Source organism: Brassica napus, chromosome C9 (genome assembly GCF_020379485.1).
Source record: "Brassica napus cultivar Da-Ae chromosome C9, Da-Ae, whole genome shotgun sequence".
Taxonomy (NCBI): Eukaryota; Viridiplantae; Streptophyta; class Magnoliopsida; order Brassicales; family Brassicaceae; genus Brassica; species Brassica napus.
Genome location: NC_063452.1, coordinates 50,839,202 through 50,852,787, shown reverse-complemented (window position 1 = coordinate 50,852,787; position 13,586 = coordinate 50,839,202). Strand labels below are relative to the sequence as shown.

Sequence of the window (13,586 nt, the reverse complement as noted above, 5' to 3'; positions counted from 1 at the left end):
TTTCGAAACCAGGACTGCATCAAGTGTTGGAATGACCTTGTCTTCCTTTTGGCCAGGATCATGTCTCTGAGACTTTGACTATACGATCGATACACTTGAAAATTGCAGGCGGTGGTTTTTATAGATATATATTATATATATATATATATATATATATATATATATATGATCGTGAAGCCTTCAGCAAAGTATGAAAAGGTATGACTTTTCTTTTAAATTAAACAGGCGTGACTTTTCATTTTCTTCTTTGCTATAACTACTGTTAACTAAAGTAGTAATATGCTCAACATATAGGGTGTCCACATAGGATTATTAATTCCAGCCAATGAAAAAGCTTTATTTGCCACATATACGTTCTTTTACGCAGCATAGAATTTACACGGGCTGAGTATGGCCTGTTAATATTTTGTTGTAGCCATAAGCCCAACTCTCCTTCACCCAATGACCGTCGATATTGTTTAGCCTCTTCCATTTCTCCATGGTGTTGCTGATTGATTTCTGCAACTCTCCGTTTCGTTGAAGTTGTAACTATTAAGTATTTACCCTCAATCATCCAATCCTTTATTTATTCTTTTTTTTTTTTTTTGAAACACTTTTTAAAAAGAGGTGCAACACGAGGACTTCCCGGGAGGTCACCCATCCTAGTACTACTCTCGCCCAAGCACGCTTAACTGCGGAGTTCTGATGGGATCCGGTGCATTAGTGCTGGTATGATCACACCCTATTTATTCATATCTTAATTTCAGCTTATAACCCACCTTCTTCATCCCTTATTCAAGTTCGTACAGCCTTTGGAATACCTCTTCAAATTCCTATTGCTATCTTCGTCTTCAAAAACTCGTGCAAATACTATTGTAAAGCTCTCTACTTATAAAACTTATTCGTTGTGTAGTTCAGATCTTTAATTAACCGAATACAAACTAAATTTGTCTCTTTTATGTTTTTAAATTAACAGGGATTGACTGTGATACCAAAAGTAAGCCAAAAGACATGGCAAGTTGCATACAGTCTCAATCAATCTGCATGTGGTACACGTTTTTATTTGTTTCCATTACTCTTAGTACAAAATATTGCTTCACTTCTTCTAACATTCTCTTAGTAAAGATTAAAGCTGACTTTTTTTTGATGAATTTGCTGCTTCCATCTCACGCGTACGTGGTTCGTCAGCTGAAACGCTCTGTGGATGTCTTTTACAACATGGTTTGCGTAACGCTGATAATGTACTTGATGCGTTCCAGCTTGCGCTGCTATGTGATTTCCCTCGGCTTAGCGTCATATCTCACCATATGATCATGAAACACTTCAAGGAGCTTTGTGCTACAGGAGCATGGATATTTATGCAGAGCCGTCCCTTTCTCGAGAAAAAAAACTTAGAAGGCTCTGTCATCATCGAAGAAAGTGTAAGAAGTACATTCACAAACACTTTCTTGCTCTTTATGTAACTCTTTTTCTCTGACTTTTGTTTGGATTGGTTGGCTCAATAGCTTTTATCAATACAAATTAACAGGGTGCTCACGGGGTTCTTCAAAAGTGGAACAAGATTGAGGCAAGGCTAAAAGCCACATCTCATTTTTAAGAACGAAGGTTTTAGCTTCCTGTCCAAAACACGTTTTGCTTATTCTATCAAAATTGTAGAAAAAATGACTCTCAATTTGTTTGTGTAGTATTATAATCCTGATAATGAGAAGATGGAACCCACTGTTGCTACGATTCTCAAAGGAAGTGATAATTTTTTTGTTTATGTTCATTAGTAAGTATCTGATAGTATATATTATATCCATAAGATGTAAAAAGATTAACCCACTGATCGACCTAGACTGTTTTGTTTCTTATTTTCTTAAGGGTCTTCCATTTGAGCTATAATAACATGCTTCTAAATCAGTTGTGGAGTGAAAATGGTAATACTAAGAATCTTCTCAGCAATTCTTTCTTTCAGCTTCAAGCTAATCATGCTATTACTGATATACATGTGCAGTTGCATGAGTAAATATCATTTTTAATAATTATGTAGTAATCACTTTATATAAATTATGTGACTGTGGTCTGGTCTCTGCAGAATCAAGTAAAACCCTTGAAAGAAATGAGAGAAGTTATGGTCAAAGCTTACTAGAAGGTTAGACTCCTGAGAGTTTCTAAAATATATTGTCAGAAATCTACTCTAAACAGCCATTCTTCCATCATGTACGTGAACAATTCTTCCTGATAGTAGAAGACAAGAGGATGCAAACTTCAACGTAGATTTACCGACTGATGTTAATGGTTCTGATTAAAAAATTAAGGCATGTGCCATTTAAGGAACTTGGTTAACCCGTTCTCGTCTATGTTCCTTTATCTCAGGTCACATGGGTGCTGCATTTATAAGGTTTACACAATCTTATGCTGCTTATACTCCTTCGATTCTGCTCTTGATGATCTTATTCTTATATATACAATCATGTGCAAATTAAGAGTTTAAGCAGTGCAATCATGAATTGACCTGGAAATTAATTACAATTGAAAGCTCGAGAGTTTAATGTTAGCTAATCTGCTCGATAATAATCCAATATAGAAAAGGGATTGAGCTATAGCATCTAGAGTGTCCACGTCCACATATTAAATCAACCAATCAAATGTCTCTAATTTACCACGTCATTCGTTCATTCACACAACACAAAATTGACTCGGACCTCTCCATTTCGTCTTCCTCCAAAGCACGCCGTTACACCACTTCCGATTCTCCTTCGCCTCCGCATCTAAGTCTCATAAAGTTCATGTGCTTATCATAACCCAAACGACATGAATCTGTTCCCTTCCATCAGCTCCACAATTATATATCTCCCTTCTTCTTTGCTTCTCCCCTTCACCCTATTTAAGCTAACCAAATTTTCAGAGAAACCAATGACAGAATGAGGAAATCAACCGGCAAAGCCCGTACATCTCTGCTCTAAAATGATGTTGCTCATGTCCAAAGACACTCGGAGCTACGGTTTCGGTTAATCAACTTCTGGCAACCGAGGACCACAACTAAAGGTAGTTTCGTTATTGGTCTAGAGCTTCTTCTTATATATGATCATGTATGAAATCATGTTCTAACCCGATAATTTTGCTCATTTTGTGATATTAGTGTCTTTCAATTTTTGTGAAGCTGCTTCATGTTCTTTCTAGCTTCATTCTTCAATTTTTCAATCAACAGATGGATCAATGTGTGTTTCCTTCTCTTCTTCTAATTGGCAATTAGGTTTTCCCACGGCTGTACATAAGGAGTACTTTAGACTGAGCCGTGCTGTTGCTACATGTAAAATCAGTTCTTCCTTAAAGTACGATGCTCACCAACAAGTTTTAATCATCAACACTCATTCTCTTTCATCATGATCCAACACTGTCTATGGTAACTGGTAAGAGATTGCAGCATGTACAATGTTTCAATCTCTAAATCTTTGTTATATCAATCCCTTCACTATCACTGTTGATGATTTGCATCTTTTTGAACAAGAAATTTTTTTAACAGGTTTGTTAGATTCTCCAGTATGCTGAACATATCCGAAGGACGTCAATCTCAGTCCAAGTGCATAATATACTTTGCTGGTAACCACCACCAAGTCTAGGTTTTAGGAATTTTCATGTGTTACATTAAAGAACGAAGATACTGATTTTTTTTACTGCTCAGTTTTTTTTTCTACTTTTGTGGCAGAGATTGAACAATAAACGAGGGCCTGTCTACCAGTTTCTCAAACCACAAGGCTTTGTCCTTACGACACTGCTTATCGGTACATAGATTCAGAAGTGTACAAGGTCACTGTTTTTCTTTATTATGATAAAACTTTGGGTATGCTGTATTTTTTTTGTCATTTTGGCTTCACAGTGGGTATACCACATGAATCACTGGGGTAACATGCGCTGTTGATTTCATATTGCTTCTAAATCCAAATCGGTATAGAAAGTTTCTACAAACAAGTTGGAATAAGGGATGTTTATGGCAGATCTCTTCAAGTTTCTCTTATGTAGAAGAATGTTTCTTGCATCAGAATTATTTGTGTAAAGCTTTTATGGGACAGTTTTATTGTCTACCTCCATTAACATGTGACGATTTTGCTTTGCAGTATCTATTGAGAAGAGCTTCATTAACCGCTGAGGATGCTTTTGCCTTTTTGAAAATAACGACAATGATGGTGACCCAATTTATGAACCTTCTTATTCATCTGAGAGTGTTCACATAAGTTTCTCTATCCTAATTTGCTTCTCTTCCCCAATACAACTCGATTTGACGGACATTGATGGACATAGGTTTCTATCACAGTGGACTCATGACAAAAGACATTAATGATCTGTGGATTCAAGCTGACTTTGATGGAAACAGTCTAAAACAGTTTCAAGTACCGTTACTGAATGAGGACATAGAAGCAAATGGTAACCAAGAACAAACAATTGGTTTCAGTGTCAAGAACACATCATTATTTCTTTCTGAAGTGGAGGAAGGAGTGTAGCTAGAAACTTACTTTCTCTCAGATAAAGAGAGGCTTACAGTTTTTTTTCTCTCCCATAAGAATGCCTTGCTCCGGTCATCCCAATTGGTTTCATGACAAAACCCTCAAACAACAAACCTTTCTCTTCTTACATTTAAGAGACCTTTAGATTTATTTCCCCTCCCCCCTCCCCTCATATTAGAGGTTAGTATCAACACTTTGCCTCCATAGGCCAAAGAAAATACTGGCAACACCCTAGCCGCTCTCCCCTTCTGGTTTGTGCGTTGGGTGAAGAAGAGAGAAAAGGATATTACACGCTGGTATACATTATACTGTGTAATATGCTAACCAAATGTGGAAGCTTTCATGTAAAAGTAAATGTTGTAATAAAGATTTAAGAAGCATCTTTGGAACTCTCAAAAGTTTAGGACACTAAACCAAATTTGTTATAACCAATGCATCAAGAATTAGGCAATTCGAAATCAAAAGCATAGTCCTTCTAAACAGCAGCAGTCATATTTTAAGATTATGGAACTATAAACAATATGCTAATAATAATATCCTGTAACAAAAACAATTAGTGTTCAAATTATTCAATATTTATAGAACATATTTTATTTAAACAGTGATTTTTTTGGGGAAAAAGATGCAATTTAAATTTATTCAATAATTAGTATATGTTACTCATATTAAATGTGATTATAAAATATTATATCATGAGATTACATATACAAAAAATATATTTACATAATGTGTATTACACATGAAAAGTACATTTAAAACAAAATTTATGTATATATATATCAAAAAATAGAAAATGGTAGTTAATTTAAAGGTTACAATTTTAAAAACGATCTTCTATTTTGATAATTTTAAAATTATTATAAATATAAAAAAAATTATTAATATAAACATGTATAGCCTGGATACTAACTTAGAATGTGTATAACTAAAGTAAAATTTAATAATGAGTTTGTACACAATACTATCAAAGCATCATAGACAAAGGTCATGGAACCTAAAAAAAAGGTCATGAAACACAAAAGAATAAATGAGGCAAATACGAGAATAATAATAATGTAGTTTCTAAGTTTGCAACTCAGATTGTAGGGCAGGATCAAACCGTAGGAGTTAGAATTCTTAAACCATTTTGTATATAAATTATTTTCAAAAACACACAAAACGTCTATGCAATGTGTGTAATCAGATTTAAGTTAAGAGTTCTTCAGAATTTTTGATTAAAAACCTAATTCCAGACCTCAGACAGTGATAATTTTTGTATATATCTACCATTTATAAATTTCAGAAAGCTTTTTAGTTGGGTTTGAAGTCCTCCCTCATACCTGTTTTCGAGAGGTCATTCAAGACCATGTTTGAGCAAGTATCTCAACCTTGCATAAAGGGATGACCGAGCACACAAACACTACCCAGCAAACATAAAAAAACTAGAACATCAAATAATAGTATCAATATTCAAAATTATTTCCAAAAAATCTGATTAATTAAATAATTAAAATAAGAAACTGTAAAATTAATATTACATCAACAACGGTAAGAAAGTAAACCTTCTATAAATTTACAACTAAAAATATTTCAAATCATGAAGCAAAATTTCCTTTCTATCACAAACAAACTTAAAAAAACACAGAAATTAAATAGCAACAATAAATGTTAAATTTAAATTTTGGTTAAAAGGTTGACAAAATTATTTTGGTTAAAACGATAAATTGAAGACAACAAATAAAGAACCGGTACACAAGTCGGTGGTACTTTCTTTTAAAGACAAGATCAAAAATGAAACTTAATAATTTTAAAACCAATCAAAATTTATACAGTACTAATTATAAGCTTTACAATTGTTTTACATAAAAATAAATAACCAAGATAAAGAATATATATAGATCTTAACTTATAATTTAGTTAACTTTTTATTAATCTTACTAATATCCTACATAAAACTTCAATAAAACACAACAAATTATTTCAAATTTGCATTTATGTTTATAATTCTATAACAAGTTTCAGTGTATAAATATAAATATATTTCAAATTTGCATTTATCATATTTGTTTGTTTTTTAAATATAAATATAAAAATTAAACTAATATTATAGGAAAAAATCCGGGCGTAGCCCGGAAAACCCCCTAGTTAGTAATAAACGTAGAAGGATGGCCCTTTTCCTAACCTAAATTGCATATATTCTAATGATGGTTCTTTTTTCATTTCCTTATTTAGTTATTTAGTTATTTATAATTATTATAGTTTTTAAAACAACAATATGCTAACACTGGTTATTAGATTTCGTCTATTATCTTACTAAGGACCAAATAAAATATATAAGTTCCTTTACAGTTTGTTATTAGTATAAATAGTTAAATAAATTTACCATTGCAAACTACCACTGAATATTTTATGATTAAATAAGATACAAATTCAAAAATTATATTTTATTTTAAGAATGGAAAGAGATATTTTTAGAATGATAAAACACAACTTTAAAACCTTTTTAAAATATTAAGAAGCATTGAATTTCTTTTTATGAAAAAACACAACGTGAAGCAAGTATACACATCCCTAACCTTATCATACTTTACGCCAATGAAGAAATAACAATGTGTGTAAAGGTTATGTGTATTCACCTTGAAAGACATTTGCTAACACTAGAGAGGTCATGTTAGGCGAAAGACAATCCTTGGTCAAAAGGTAAGTTGCCCATGACGCAAAAGCTGAGAATACGGGTGCAGTGAAGACACAAATAGTCTCCACTGACAGAGGAATGTTTAATGAATTCAAGACCCTGTGGCAGACAGATGTAAATATCAAAACTTTAAACTACCCGTACAAGTATTTCAAATCATTACTGACATCAGTGAAACTAAACGAAATTTTTACTTTTTATGACACTTTCTCACTTATGAATTGCGCATAAAGACACATGTGGCTGGAGGCACACTTTCTTAATAAGCAATGTCCTTCATGTCCTCAAATAACACTCAACTATATTATCTTCTAACTCTAACTAACCAGTCACTGTCCCAACTCTAACTAAGCGATATATCATAAAATAATATGTCAGAAAGTAATTCAATAATCGAACCACCCTTTCTCTCCAACATGACTTTTGAATTCCAGATCTACTTTCTCAATTCGCTTACCCTAATTTCGCGACCCACCCTCTCTTTCTTCTTCACCCAGAATACTCACCGCTTGTTTTGATTATGTAATTTCCTCTACACAAAATTCCTCATCATTTCTCATCTTATTGAACAATACCCTTTTCCTCTCTGTAATCAACCATGATGAAACCAAAGTTGAAGAAGAAAGAGAAGAGTACTAGGCAACCAAACCCACCGCAAAAGGAAATCGGAGGTTAGGCTTTCTTCCACTCCGTACTCGTTATTTTTGTTAGAAATTAGAGTTTTTCCAGATCCCTCCCAGATTTTGGTTCACATCGCTAATTAATTTGAGAACCTTCTTCTGAATACAGGAACACGACTTTCGTCTCCCGCCGAGACTATTTGTAACTGATAGATTCCCCACTAGGAGTTTGAACATCTACTCCTCGCCGGAGATTATACCATTCATACGGCATGTTCTAGATACTCCCAAATTTGAAACAATTCGTCAGTCTTGTTTCGGAAAGCTTTTTGACCTCCTTGCCCGGAAATACCTAGTATCGTGTAAGCTCATTCATGGACGACTCGCCACCTTCCACTCCTCCTACGGTCAGCTCCCCTGCTCTCAACCCCATCATCCACACACCAACTGTCCATGAATCACCTGACCAGAATTCCCACATTGTCTACACATCTCCTGACCACAGTTCTGAGAGTGTTCAGGTTTCTCCGGTTTATATAACAACCGTACATCACCCACCGGAGGACACTCCGATGATCACTACTAACTAGAATTAACCAAACAATCAGCCTTCAGACGATCTACAACCGACTCCAACACTAGTTAGCGTGCAACCTCCTTACCACGAACTCCACTATGATTCAAGTGATAACTTTGTTCCACTTTGCAAAATGGCATTTAATTCTGTGTCTAGGATCATCACTCATTCTTGTACCACTACCACTTACATCGGACGTTGTCGGCAACAATATTTTTTGGTAAAGGAAACAAGACAACAACACGTCCTGTAAACACACTCATTCTCTTCTAAAAATCATTTGCAACTAAAATAAGTGTCCTCATCCACACAAACTTCTTGTCTTTATTCACCCAATGAGGGGCAAATTGGTCCGAAATCTGCTGAGTCATGAGAAAAAGTATACCTCCAGCAATATGTATCTTAATCAGAGACAGCTTAGTAGCAAGGACGGGCAGGGCGATTGCCCAGGGCCCATAGACAAAAGGGGGCCCACAATTTTTTCTTAGTTTTTTGATGATGTTAAAAAAATAGTTTTATAGATCTATTATCTTGTTTTGCTACGTGGAACTCTTCCCCAATAATTTTTTTCACCTTCAACTATGACCGAGTATGGATTTTACTTTCGATAAGATAATCAATTCAGTTCAAACCCTTCATGCATCTTGTAACTTTGTGTGTGACTGAAAAATCAGAAACCGGTTTGAACACAAGTTCCGTGTTTGCAATTTTTTAACATTTCAAGTTATATTCTGTTGTTGACTATAGGAACCAGAACAATATTATGATATCATTATTGTTATTTGATCAATAGGACGCCCATTAGAACAGACTATAAAATCACAAGTTTTTGTGAATGTATTTGTTAACAGGTTCTGTTATTTTAAGACATTTTTTCGTAGTTACATTTTTATTTACTAATCTTTTTAGGTTTGCATTTATCTTTTGATGTTTAGGTTCCTTTTTTTTTTGTCAATTCCTGAATCATATCTTATTTTTTCTTTTTACTTAACTGTTTTTTCGGTCACACAGCAAAGTGTTTCACATAAATTTGTGACAAAGAAATATTAGGGGTCTTCTTTTTTTTTTGCCCCAGGGCCTACTAAATGTTTAAGCAGGCCCTCTGTCAAAAGTAAAAAATGTGTCCCATAGTGAAACGCACTCAAACTAAACTCACCACCAAACTAGCGCCTTCGTGGATTTAACACATGTCAAGTGTTGATTCGCTACATTCATCTAATAAAGGTTCTCTTTAATTTAGTAATCAAACCAAACCGCAGTAGACTTTCCAGACCGGTAAAAATCTCGCCAACCATGTTATCTCGGTTCAAATCAAGCCGGTTTAGTACCATTTAAATGCTATCCAAATCTAGAAATGATCATTTTTTTTTGGTTCTGTTCATTTACTTCACACTGGTAATGGAAGAACATACAAAGTGCTTTTCTCGACAAATATAAATTAGAAGCCAAAAACTTATATAACCAGTAACCAAAAAGTAGTAACATAGCAACTTTTCAATACTAAACAATCACATGAAACAAAGTAGAAAGATAAGAATGCCAGGGGAAAGTCAAAGTAATCAAGTTACTGTTGGTCGAAACAAAGACAACCTCAGACTACTCGGGATTACTTGTTACAGACAGAGTCCAAATACTACTGCTTACAGACCAAAAACAAGTATTGATTTTGCTTGCAAGCGAATACTAGATACGTTTTTTGATAAAATATCGCTCCAGTGAACGGTGGTATGATTTGCTCGTTTGCACTTCTTTATGATAAACAGAAGATGACTGCGTTTCACCTGATCTCTTGGAGTCGATACACATGCTCTAAAGTCTAAACCATGAGGAAGCAGGCTCTCTAAAAACGAGAACACAAGAAATATTCAACTTCTTAAGAAAATAAGTTAGAGTCTATTTGCTCCACGTTGGGGAAGATTTTTCTGAGCACAGCAACGTAATCAGAAGACTTGGCCTGAGAAGAGATACAAACACACATAAATGAATATACTTGAACTAGATATAGTTAGATGGATCCAAAGTGAAATGACACCTTTTCACAACTTCCCCAGCTAGAGAAACTAATAATCTAAACAAGATATTGGGTCTCAACCAAATAAATGAACAGACAGATGCAGAAGACCACAAACAAGTTGTGATCTTCAAGTTATGTTCCGTAATGCACTAGAAGATTATCATAGCAATGGGATCAAATGCGTATCACTAAACAGACATGCCATATCTAAAACTTACACAAGGGTTATTTTCCAGGTAGATAGTGGTAAGCTTCTCTTTAGAGCCTTCAACAGCTTCTGTGATTGCTTCAAGTGATTCTATCTGGTTGTCACTAATTAAGCCATAAATCTTCCAGCCTACAGGTTAAGGTAAAGTCAGGATGTAAACCAAAAATCACCAAAAGACAAAAAAAAAACAGTCCTGAAGCACGGAAAGTGACATACTTTGTGAGGCTCTGAATGTCATCAACTGATGTGAGCTTGTTGTTCGACACGTCCAACACCCGTAGGTTAACCAGTGCACTCAAGCCTTCCATTTTTAAAAATGGTTAGAGTTTGTTTTATTTAATAAACATAATAAATTATAAATACATAGAGATTACTTATAATGCTACGTTCGATAATTTACTTATAATGCTTATTTGTTGGGGATCCATACTATATATGTACCAACACTGTGTTGAGTTTATTTCGTTTATTATACCTGGAAAATAACCCTTGGCGATTCCACATTGCATTAGCAACACTTTATTTCGTCTATACAATTATGTATTTTATAATACATCTATTTAGCTTTAATTCAGAAATAATTTATAAATTGAAATATTCTTTTTTGTAAATTATCATTTTCATTCTAAATATTTTTTTATTTATAATTATCACTAAAAATCATATTGAAAATTTAATATTGTTCCCCTCCCCCGCCGTACGCGGAGGGTCTGAATCCTAGTATCATATAAAGTGAGAAGGGTTTGTAAATTGGGCTTTTTGCAAAATTGACTCAAAACTCAAAGTCAAACCTAAAAGTAATCCATGTTTTTCTTGAATTTTTCTTTTGTCCGATTCACCCCACAAGTTCTATTCACCCCACAAATTCATATTATTCACGAAAATGCCATTAGTTTTTTTTTTTCTTTTTTTTCGAAAATAACATTTTTACTCTCTCAACCTCATCATCTTCGAGTATTTACAAGATTGTCATTACAATCAATACACCAACCACCATGAACAACCAATTTGAAGCTCTTAATGCACCTCAAATCGATTCACACTCTCTCTTTCTCACTTGTTATGAACTAAAAACAACATCTCTTTCACTTTGCCTCCATATTCATCCAAAAAACTCAAGCTTTTGATTCAAATTTTTTTATGGTTGATAGAGCCATTCAAGCATACTATTCTTGGTGGATTACTTTCGTTTGAGGTTCTGGGTGGTTGGAGAAGACTCTCTGTGCTAAGGAAGTCATCTCACTAGTTTAAGGTATGAAATTGAAATTTTTTTCCAGATCTGTTCGCGTATAAGACTTATCCGTAAGTAGTCTGGCTGTAGAAGACTTACGGGTAAGTCTTCTGGTCAAATGGACGACTTACTTGTAAGTCGTTATCTTTGTTTGTTAAAAAAAAATCTAGAGAATACCCTAGACGACTTACTGGTAAGTCGTCTAGGATAAACGGATTAGTTTTGCATTTGACCGAATTGTGTCAGATATTTGACTTTTCCTGGACGACTTATCAGCAAGTCGTCTCCGGGAAAACAAAAATTTCAATATTTTATTAAAGCTAGACATAAGCCGTCTCAGGTTACTTTTGCAATTGGAAAATAAAACCTAAATATTTAACTTTTCCCAGACGACTTACGTGGAAGTCGTCAAGTAAGACGACTTACTTGAAAGTCGTCCAACTTACTTGAAAGTCGTCCAACTTACTTGAAAGTCGTCCAGGATAAGCAAAGTCGTCCAGATTTATTTCCTAGATTCTGGTCAAACCTTGCTTATCTCGGATGACTTTCTCGTAAGTCGTCTACCTGGACGACTTTCAAGTAAGTCGTCTACCTGGACGACTTTCAAGTAAGTTGTCTGGGTAAAGTTAAATATTTAAGTTTCTTTTTCAAATTGCAAACTAACCTGAGAAGACTTACAAATAAGTCGTCTAGCTTTAATAAAATATTGAAATTTTTGTTTACCCAGAGACGACTTACTCGTAAGTCTTCCATGAAAAGTCAAATATCTGACAAAATTCGGTCAAATGCAAAACTAACTTGTTTTATCCTAGACGACTTACCAGTAAGTCGTTTAGAGTTTTTTTTAACAAACAAAGCTGGACGACTTACAAGTAAGTCGTCCAATTTAAAATTCAATTGCAAAAATGACCTGTTTGGACGACTTACTGGCAAGTCTTCCAGACGACTTACTGATATGTCGTTTGCGTCAATGTTTAGTAAACTTTTATTTTCTCTATGTTTACTAATGTGTTTTATTTTGAATTTTTGTAGATGATGCGTCAGTTACATGCAGTGTATGGAGAATGGTTGTTGAAAGATTGCCGTTGGGATTTTGTGGTTGATAATGTCAAAGGAGCGAGAATCATTTTTTGGGGGGGAAGGTTCGACACATGCTGAACTTCTTGCAATGGCTCAAGAAGATTATAACCTAGACATGAGCACGGAATCAGTGGAGATAACCTACTCAGTACCAGCAGAAATGATGCTGGCTCCAGACACCCTTCCTATTCATGTTACAAGTGATAGACAAGTTCGAAACTTGCTCGAGATAACCAAAACGCATGGAGTACGGCTTTGTGTATTAAGTCGTAGCAAGGTGGAAACAGTTTCAGAGTTCAGGTAAGAAGATGATGAAGCTGATGAATGTTTTGAATGATGATGATGATTTGGTTGAAGATGAAAATCATGATGGGGAGGAGGATGATGGGGAGGAGGACGATGGGGAGGAGGATGCTGATATCTCTATTGTTGCTGAAGCGGACGAGAATGGTGAAGATTACAGTGTTTATGGAAAGGTTGAAGATGAGGATGAGGAAGATGATGATATGTGTTTTGAAGATTTCAAAAAGATTGAAGGAGTAAGATCGAATGGTAACAGTATCTATGTCAACCAGAGTTTTGTTAGCAAGGATGCACTCTTTCAGAGCTGCGGGTGACAGCAGTGAGGTTTAGGTTCTCCTTCAGAATATACAAGTTAACAAAAACTCTCCTTGTGACAACATGTCCGGTTAGTGGTTGACAATGGAAGATCAGAG

At 34.7% G+C, this 13,586-nt stretch overlaps 1 non-coding gene across 1 annotated transcript; it reads right to left on the bottom strand.

Annotated features, from left to right (window-relative positions):
• Positions 1-603: 603 nt before the first annotated feature.
• LOC125593493 lies at positions 604-722 on the bottom strand. Its single transcript, XR_007329397.1, has one exon. It is a non-coding gene; the product is annotated as a 5S ribosomal RNA (ribosomal RNA).
• Between the last annotated feature and the right edge of the window lie 12,864 nt (positions 723-13,586).